The following is a 10,077-nucleotide window of genomic DNA, read 5'->3' on the forward strand; positions in this document are numbered from 1 at the left end:
CTTGGATATGTAAAACATTTTAAAATTTCTGTGCAAAATTTATAATTAAAATAATGAGTATATTTTTAATGATAGCATTCTGGAAGTCTCTATATCAAAGATTAAATTTAGTTAATTATGGGCTTGTGAGTAATATTTTTTCTGTTTCTATATTTCATAATCTATATTATTCACTAAAGATTTTTAATAATTTAATTACAAAGTTAAAATCATTTCAAATGTATAAATAAAGAGATATTAGAATGGTTATTTTAAAAGAAAAATTACAGTGTGAAGCATTAAAAAAAAATGTAACAACATCAGTAAAGCTGAGTAATTATATTTCTTATGGTTTTCACAAATAAAATGTTACTTTGTTATTAATAATTATATTTACAGTCTTTGAAAACAATCAGGGATTCTCAATATAGAATGTCTAATGTTCATAAAGCAAAATTGTGTGCATAATTTGATTCTAGGACAAAAATATACATATATATAATATACACACACATAATACCCAGGAATTACATACAAAAAAGAATGTTTAATTCTTTATTTGTTACATTACAGTAAGATTTGATTATATTTTTTATTTGCATTTCTAAATTATGAAACATTTGATACATACAGGTTATGATTATAAAATATTTATCCATTACTCTACCACCCAAACTGAGAAATAAAACATGACATTTCCAATATATTTACCCTTGCTCATTTATGTTGCTTAAAACTAAAACTGATATAACTACATTTTATAGTAATAGGTATTTCTTTCTGGTGTTTCTTTTTCTATATTTTTATTTTCAATAATTTTTGCAGCATGTTTAAGTGTTCCTCTTGCAAATATCCTAGAGATTCCCCCCAAATATCTGAGAATTTATGCATTTTAATGTCTTTTAATAGGGAAATTGACTTAATTTAGGCTTATCCATATGTATTATTGACTAATTTATTTATGACTTTATTTTGTTTTCCACATATAACTTTGTTCATTAATTTTCTTTTTTTTGAGTGACTTTCTTTTGTTTTTCCTTCAGATGTGTTTTTCAGGCATTAAACACCTCATTCATTATACCACTGAAGATAATTTCATTTATTTCATACTTGTATAATATTTTGGCCTTTTCTAGATTTTAAAATTCAGGATGACTTTTCTACAAAACATACATTTCAAGAAGCTGTCTTTTAATCCAGTTTTGCCAATATTATATAAAAAACAACCTGTTTATTGTTATTTTCTGATAGTTATTATTCTATCCTACACAAGGATAGTTAAATTTTTTCTAATTATATATTTTTATATATATTTTCTACTTTATATCAAGAAAATAGTCATGTTAACTGTTTTTTATATTATAAGTACATTATGGTATTTTGCTCCATCTTTGGAAATTAGTTTCTGCTATTTAAAGGATTATCTAGTCCATATTTTGACTTTGTTCACTTTACTTTTTGATATACCATCAAAGGCATGATCAATGAAAGGAATAATTTCTAAGCTGAACTTTAAAAAAAATTACAATTTGTTTTCTTTGCAAAAGACATTGTCAAAAGAATGATAAGACGCCACAGATTGGGAGGATGCATATTCAAAAGTTATATCTGATAAAAGGCTATTAGCCAAAATATACAAAGAATTCTAAAAAGCTCAACAATAGAACATTAAACAACCTGATTTAAAAAATGAGCAAATTACCTGAGCAGATACCTCACCAAGGATGATGACAGATAACAAACATACGAAAATATGTTCAGCATTGTATGCCATTAGGAAACTACAAATTAAAACAAGAAGATACTACTACATACCTATTAGACTAACCAAATGTAGAACACTGACAACACCAAACATCCTGCCAAGATGTAGAGCAACAGAAACTCTTACTTATTGCTGATGGAAATACAAAATGATTAAAACAGTTTGGAAAGTAGTTTGGCAGTTTCTTACAAAACTAAATGTGCTCTTACCATAAAATCCTTCAAGTCTACTCTTTACAGTTTACCTAAAGGAGCTGAAAACTATGTCCACATGAGAACCTACACAAGGATATTTACATCAGATTTGTTTGTAATTATCAAAACATGGAAGCAACAAAAATATCCTTCAGTAGGAGAATGGATAAACCATAGAACAATCAGACAATGGATTATTATTCAGTGCTGAAAATAAATGAGCTATTAAGCCATAAAAAGATAATATAGATCCTTAAATGTATAATGATAAGTGAAAGAAGCCAATCTACAAAGGCTATGTATTATATGATTCCAACCTCATGATATTCTGGAAAAAACAATACTATGGAGATAATAAAAAGATGAAAAGTTGCTAAGTGTTATGAGAAAGGGAAGATTGATTAGGTAAAGCATAGAGGATTTTTAGGGCAGTGAAACAATTGTGTGTGGTACTGTAACAGTGGATAAATACCATTGTACACTTGTCCAGACACATAGAGTATTCAACACCAAGAGTGAGTCCAAAGGTAATTATGAGTGATTATAATGTGCCAGTGTAGATAAGTATATATTTATATATGCTGCTGGGTCCTATAGATCCCAGGACATGGGCTTTCTCTGGGAAGAATGATTGTTGCATCAGGGTCTTGGTCCTCTCACATATGTAGATATAGGGTAGACTGACAAAAAAAGAATGTCTGGATACTGAGAAACTCAAAATTAAAGTGAGAAGATTTACAATAATAAAAACCAACTAATCCCTTGAAGATTTCTAGATTAATTAGACAAAAAAGAACAGGGAGGACTTTCTTATAGAGTTTCCAACCTTTGTCTAACAATTTGTACACCTCACAGAATATATATTTTTAAATGTACATATAAAAATGACAAAAAATAACTATATAGTAAGTCAGAAAGGAAGTGTCCACAAATTTCATGATGCTAAAGTTGTACTATTTTCATAAAAATAAGTAAGATAAAATTTAAACAACAAAAATGGCTAATTGTCTGGCTAACTGAAATTTATCAACCTTCTTTTTGAAATTAACTAAAACATGTACTTTATTATTAAAGCCCTTAATGTGCTTTTATTTTATCCTATTTACCTCTCTTTCTTCACTACGGAGTATCCTGAGATTTTAAAATGCATTCTCCTGCTTTTCTTTATAATTTCTTGAACACACTTATATATCAATAAAATGATATCATTTAGTTTAAGTTGCCATTTATATTTATTAAATGTTATATTGTTGTTCAATTTCCCCTGAAACATTCTCTTTACTGCAATTTTTATATTTAGAATTATTAATTTTTATAAAACTGAAATTTTTAGAATGCAACTTAAAAATTACTCCATTAATCCATTTTCCAAAAAGTGGATGTTTGAGTTATTTACGATGTTTGATTACTATAAGCAATGATGTTATAAACATACTTGTATATTTATCTTGGTGCACACTGAACACAGGCAGAAGGTTGAAGATAACTTAGGAAAGAAATTGCTAGAGTTTGTGTGTTGAAACCTTTAATTTATAAGGATATTATAATTTTCTGGAGTTAATGTAATAGAGGAGAAAAAATCTGACTCTATATTAGATCTGTTCCTTTAGCTTTGACCACTGTGCCCTGTTTCCTAGGCTTGGTCTTGCTAGCTTTGCACTCACATAAAGATAACAAGCTGTAGAATAGAGAATAACATTTGTTTTTTGGAGGTTTACAGGGACACCATGAACTGCCCCTCATGGACAGCTGCAAGAACAAAGAATTTCTACAGCAAGATGTTTGCAACAACCTACCATACACCTTCCCTTGTTTTTTATTTGTTTGTTGTTGTTGTTTGTTTTTGTTTTTGTTTTGTATAAAAGAAGCCTGTATTGTGACTGGACCTGGATGGTTCTCCAAGACATTATTCAGCCATCCTCTCAGTCTGCCAGCTTTCCAAATAAAGTCGCTATTCCTTGCCCCAACACCACATCTCTTGTACTTAAAGTTTAAAGTTTAAACTTAAAGTTTCAAGTTTGGGTAAGTGTTTTTCTAACTTTTCTGCTAAGTGTTACTGTCTAATATTTATGGCTGGAATTTACACTCACCTAAATTTCTTCAAGAATAACTTGACTATCATTGGCTGGGTCTTTTTCCATATAAATTTTAGAGTAAGTTTGTTGAGTACCATTCAAACCTCTGCCAGCATTTAATCATAGAGATTAAATCTGTGAATCACTTTGGTAAGATTTTATATGGTTAAAATATAGGCTTTCCATATTCATGAAGAAGCTATATTTCTCCATTTACTTTTGTATCTTTAATGCATTTCCACACAGTCATATTTTTTTTCTGATGGCTCACAAGACATTTACTTGGTGAATTCCTTTTCTTCATATTTTCTGTGGTTAAAATTGTATCTGTTTATTGTATTTCTAACATTTTGTTTCTAGGCATAGAAATACACCTGATATTTAGTCCCTGAAAACTACTCTTTTATATTTATTTTTTTAAACATAAACAGTTTAGATTATTTCTTTCAGATTCTAGTAAATAATACATTTGATTCTGTTTCTTACTAAGTTCTTATGTACCTCCCTTACAATGATGAATGGAAGAGGTCATAGAGGATATTGTTATCTTGTTTCTAATTTTGAATTTAATGTTTTTACCTTTTTTGTATTAATCACAATAGTTTACTTTGGGTGTTTTTTTTTTCCAGATATTCTTTGTCAGAATAAAGAAGTTCTTTCATTTCTTGTTTTCTAAGAGCTTTTTATCAGGAATAGTATTGGACTTTAATCACGTACTTTCTCTGCATCTTCTGAAATGATCAATTGCTTTTCCCCTTGTAGTTTTGTAATCTATTAATGTGCCATAATACATTAATTTATTGTATACAGGCAAACTAATTTGCATTGTTGGAATAATCCCATTTATTTTTACAGGTCAATTTTGCCTACAGATTCATATTTTTCTACTGTATTTACTTATTTTTGTTCTGTTATTTTGTGTGATAGTAAATATGAGACAGTTTACGCTTTAAGAATTAAATATGCAATGCTGAATCTCACTTTTTTCATAAGGGGTACCTGAGCTCAAACTATTTAAATTGTGAGTTATGAACAAGTAACATTTAGTCAACCTGTGATGAAAGATTCATGGTGAAAAAACGCCCACTATAAAACTATGTAAAGTGAACGCTAGGTCCTTGCTTCACCTAATCCACATAACTGGATATTTATATTTGCTTTTCTCACAGGAGGGTACATCCTTCTTCTAATTTTATATTTATATATAATATGCTGGAAGGAGCATATTCTTGTCAGAGATTTTATAGTTACTAAAAATTTAATCTAATTTTAAGGGGGTCGATGTCATAGTGTACCAAATAACTACTTCCAGAGATTTGAGGTGTGACCATAATCACTGAAAATACACAGTTAATTTATGCCAAATGACTTTCTATTATTAATGTACATATGTACATGAAAAGGTTGTTTTAGTAAATTTAGTACATTATACAAGGACTAACAATACAAAGGTCCCTAAACATTTAAATTTTCATTAGTAATATATTTATGTGTGATCATTGTTTTAATCACGTAATACTATTTATTGCTCATACATGATATACCAAAATCATGAAAGACATAGCTCTAAGGACTAGAGGTGTATAATATAAAATAAGAGTGTGCTTTATTTTAAGGAGTTAACAGTTACATATTAATGGCTTTAAGTCTAGCATATATTTCTTTCTCTTAGTGGCCTTGAATTTTTATATTTACATTGCCTATTTGTCATTTTTTGAGCCAACTCAGATCAAACACAAACACAACTCTAAAAAATTACCTAAACACACTGACACAACTTTTTTTTTAAATCAAGAAGCAACTCCATCACTGTCTTCCATGTTTATGTAAACTGGTTAACTACACAGGGAGCTTACAGGGCCTTCTGAGGAGAATAATTTGCCTATACTTTGATGATCACTTAAGAAATTGTCATGGATACATTTGGTAGAATATAATCATTCATATTATTACATTTATACCATTGATGTTTTCACTGTTTCTGCCTTTGTTGCTTGGTTCTTAAATTATAGTTAAATAATGATGAAGCCTCTGTTTCCTTAAAACAGGGAACACATATTTATACTCCTGTAAATATTTTTAAATAGAAGATCTAAAAAGAAAAACATATCTGATATTGCAATCACTGTAAAACACAGATTCATTTGTGTCTGTCAGCTATGGGTCTGCAACAAAACATCCCATAACTTAGAGGCTGATAAAGATAAATATTCTTATGCACTGACTAATTGTTCAGCTGGGGTTCTAACTCAAACTGCTGACCCACTAGGCCAGCTCTGCTGAGACCTCTGATGCCCTCACTTTTGTTTAGTTCTAGGACATGGGTTCAGTTCAGGTCTAATCTTAAGTGCCTTTGATTTGTTTGAAACCAATCAGCCTACTCAGCATGTCTTCATGGTAGAGGTAGAGTACAAGAGAGAAAGCCCAGTGCATAGGCACATTTCAAGCCTTGGCTTGCATCACATCATATCTGCTGATAGCCTAAGGGCCAAAGCAGGTTACAAGTTCAAGCCCAAAAGTAGGAGAAGATAAATACTCCTCATGTGGAAATATAATGGCAAAGGATATTCTAATATGCACCATAACCTTCCCTGACCTCCACTCAAAAGTTCCCCACTGAAAATTAGAAGCTTAATTGTAATGGTTAGTAATTTTAAAAAAGATCTTTTTTAGAAAAAGGACTCTATATTAACACTTTCTATATCACTGACATTTAAGACAGTGCTGGTCACGTATTAGGCACTCTCTAAATGTTTACTGGCTAGCTGGCTGGGTGACCTGGTGTCAGACACATAGACATGTTATCAATATAATAATGTCCAACTAAAAGAAAGTTACATTATTGTACCAAGAACTGGATTGTCTTGCCCACGCAGTTTTTAAAAAATATGCATATAAAATACAATATACAGTATAATTCACACAATTCACAATATGAAACACAACAATGAAGGTAATATTCCCACTGGATATTCCCCGTTGACATTCTCTGATGTATTAACTCTCCTGGAAGGAGTTGCATTAATTATTAGATATTTAATTAGATTTTCACTAATGGTGTAAACACAATATGAAAATTGACTTTGATTTGCATTGTCATTTAGATTCATTAATCAACTGAGAGATATGAACAATCATGGCAGGAGACTGAAACTTCAGCATTGAGGGGTTTTTAAAATATGCTTGGCATCATTAGATGAACATATAGTCTCGATTACAGAATGTGAAATTCCATTAAATTACCCCATATGAGTCAATGCCCAGAGGACCATTTTTGATCAGGGTAGAATAACTCATTCTCTAGGACCTTAGGATGGAAAATTTTATATTTTAATGAAAAGTAACATCATGAATACTCTTTATTCCTTCACTGTAAAAGGCAGGAACTGTTATTCCCCTTCAGTAAGTATAACAGTTGCTTGAAAGAATAAACAAACTTTGAATTTAAAAACTAGAAAAATTCTTTGTTTTTGTTTTTGTGATTTAGATTCCACGTATGAGCGATCTCAAATGGTATTTTTCTTTCTCTTTCTGGCATACTTCACTAAGAATGACATTCTCCAGGAGCATCTATGTTGCTGCAAATGGCATTATGTTGTCAGTTTTTATGGCTGAATAGAATTCCATTGTATAAATATACCACATCTTCTTTATCCAGTCACCTGTTGATGGACATTTAGGCTGTTTCCATGTTTTGGCTTTTGTAAATAGTGCTGCTATGAACATTGGGGTGCAGATGTCATCCTGAAGTAGATTTCCTTCTGGATACAAGCCCAGAAGTGGGATTCCTGGGTCATATGGTAAGTCTATTCCTAGTCTTTTGAGGAATCTCCACACTGTTTTCCATAGTGGCTGCACCAAACAGGACAGAAGTAGACTCACAGACAGAGAATACAGACTTGTGGTTACCAGGGGGGTGGAGGGTGGGAAGGGTAGACTGGGATTTTAAAATTGTAGAATAGATAAACAAGATTACACTCTATAGCACATGGAAATATATACAAAATGTTATGATAACTCACAGAGAAAAAAATGTGACAATGAGTGTGTATATGTCCATTTTTGACTGAAAAATTGTGCTGAACACTGGAATTTGACACAACATTGTAAAATGATTATAAATCAATAAAAATGTTAAAAAAAGAAAATAAAAAAATAAAAAATAATAAAAAACTAGAAAAATTCTGTACTTTTTACTTATCTTGCCAGTGTTTTTCTTTATAATTATTAGTAGTAAAAAATCACAGTCACTTGGGATCTATTGTCCACCCCCTTTTTTTTAGTATTGGCTAAATGAGCTAACCCTGCAAAATACACATTATCTTTGCCCACAACAGGCATGTGTGTGTGTGCCCCCACATACAGAACACAATATATCCACACACCCTCCTTACTACTATTTATTGTAGTATAAAATCTCCTAAGTTTAGGACCAAAGTCATTGTTTTGAACTCTATGTCTCTGATGAAAACACAGAAATGAATCCTTCACTGCCTCTCCTATGAAACAGTCATTGTCAAACACTTGCACTGCTCTGTAACTACTGACTACATGTCTTTCACTATCTTAATAAGACCACATACTCCCAACATCAGGCACTGTGGTTTGAACCTCAGTCTATATACCGTGTACATAACAAGGCCTAGCCCAGATTTGTTTAAAATCTGTTTTCTGCAATAGGGCCATAGGTTTGATTGGGATAGTCTCTTGCAAATTCTCCTTTGATTTTTGTTTAAAATGAATTTCTAATTCCTCAGTTGTCTTAGTTATGATAAGGTTTGCAAACCCAAATGAATTTGGAACACACCATAATCAACATTTGTATGAATGAATCATAGAAATATGTGCACAATTGGTAAAATATATACCACAGTGGTTGGTGTAAGTAGTCAGTTGTATTACAAAAAACAATAATAAAATAAAACAGGCACATGAATAGTTCAGTAAATTATACAAAAAGTTTATTTATGATCTATATAATTTTTCTTACTTTGGGTAATTTTCTATTTTATCTATCAAATGATAGGATTAAGAAAGATAATTTTGAAATTTCTCTTCATTTCCAAGAAAAATATAGTAGAACTTTAGAAATCTATATATTAATGGCATTTGCATTTATTTATACACAGTTCCTATGTGTTTCTGGCTAGAAGTAGAAATTACTGGCTTAAATGTGTGCTGGTTTCCACTGTTCACTAGCTAAAATTGAAGTAAATAACTATTAAAAATAATAACTATTTAAAATTCAAAGTACTGAATTTTCTTCCAACTAATTTTATCAGAGCAGCAGTTACATAAGATTCAAATCTATATTTATATTTTTCTTGGTAGTACATGAACTTCAGAATTCCATGTAATAGAATAAGTAAGTTATCCACCTCTTTGTATGTGTCATGAATATTAAATTATTAATATATTATCTTAGAAGTTAAAAGTAAGGATTTAGTTAACAAATGATTATTGAATTTTTTATGTAAATTTTGTGTCCTGCACTGTAAAAATTTGAAATCTACAATCATAGACTATAGAACAAGCAGATATACACAAGACAAGTTAAGCCCACACTGTTTCAAGAGGCTTCTATTTTTAAAATGTATTAAATATTTATTTTCACAGATTGATGTGTTTAGGCAAATCGTTTTAAAATATTTTGTCACAATTACTTTGGAAACAACAATAATTTTTATCACTATCCTAATTTTCAGTGTATATTCACATGTGATTCCAACAACTATGACACTGAGTTGCTGAAGCAAAATCAAACATTTTAGAAATAAAGAAATTAAAGTATAGGAAAATTAATTGACTTGCAGCAATTTTTTGCACTGTCATCTTGGCTAAGCTAGAATAGTTTACAAGAATCCCCTATCCTGTATGATACTTTGTTAACTGGCCCAAATAAGAAATTCTTTTTACAAATTTTGGAAGGGGAAAATAAAGCAGCTCATCTGAAATCTGTTATTTTAGAGGTACGAGTAACAAACAAACAGATACATGTGGATTCTAGCTAGTTCTTGCTGTCTTTCTCTCCACACCCACATCATCTTCCCAAATGAAAATCTTG

This window comes from Vicugna pacos, unplaced genomic scaffold (assembly GCF_048564905.1).
Source record: "Vicugna pacos unplaced genomic scaffold, VicPac4 scaffold_19, whole genome shotgun sequence".
NCBI classification, from domain to species: Eukaryota; Metazoa; Chordata; class Mammalia; order Artiodactyla; family Camelidae; genus Vicugna; species Vicugna pacos.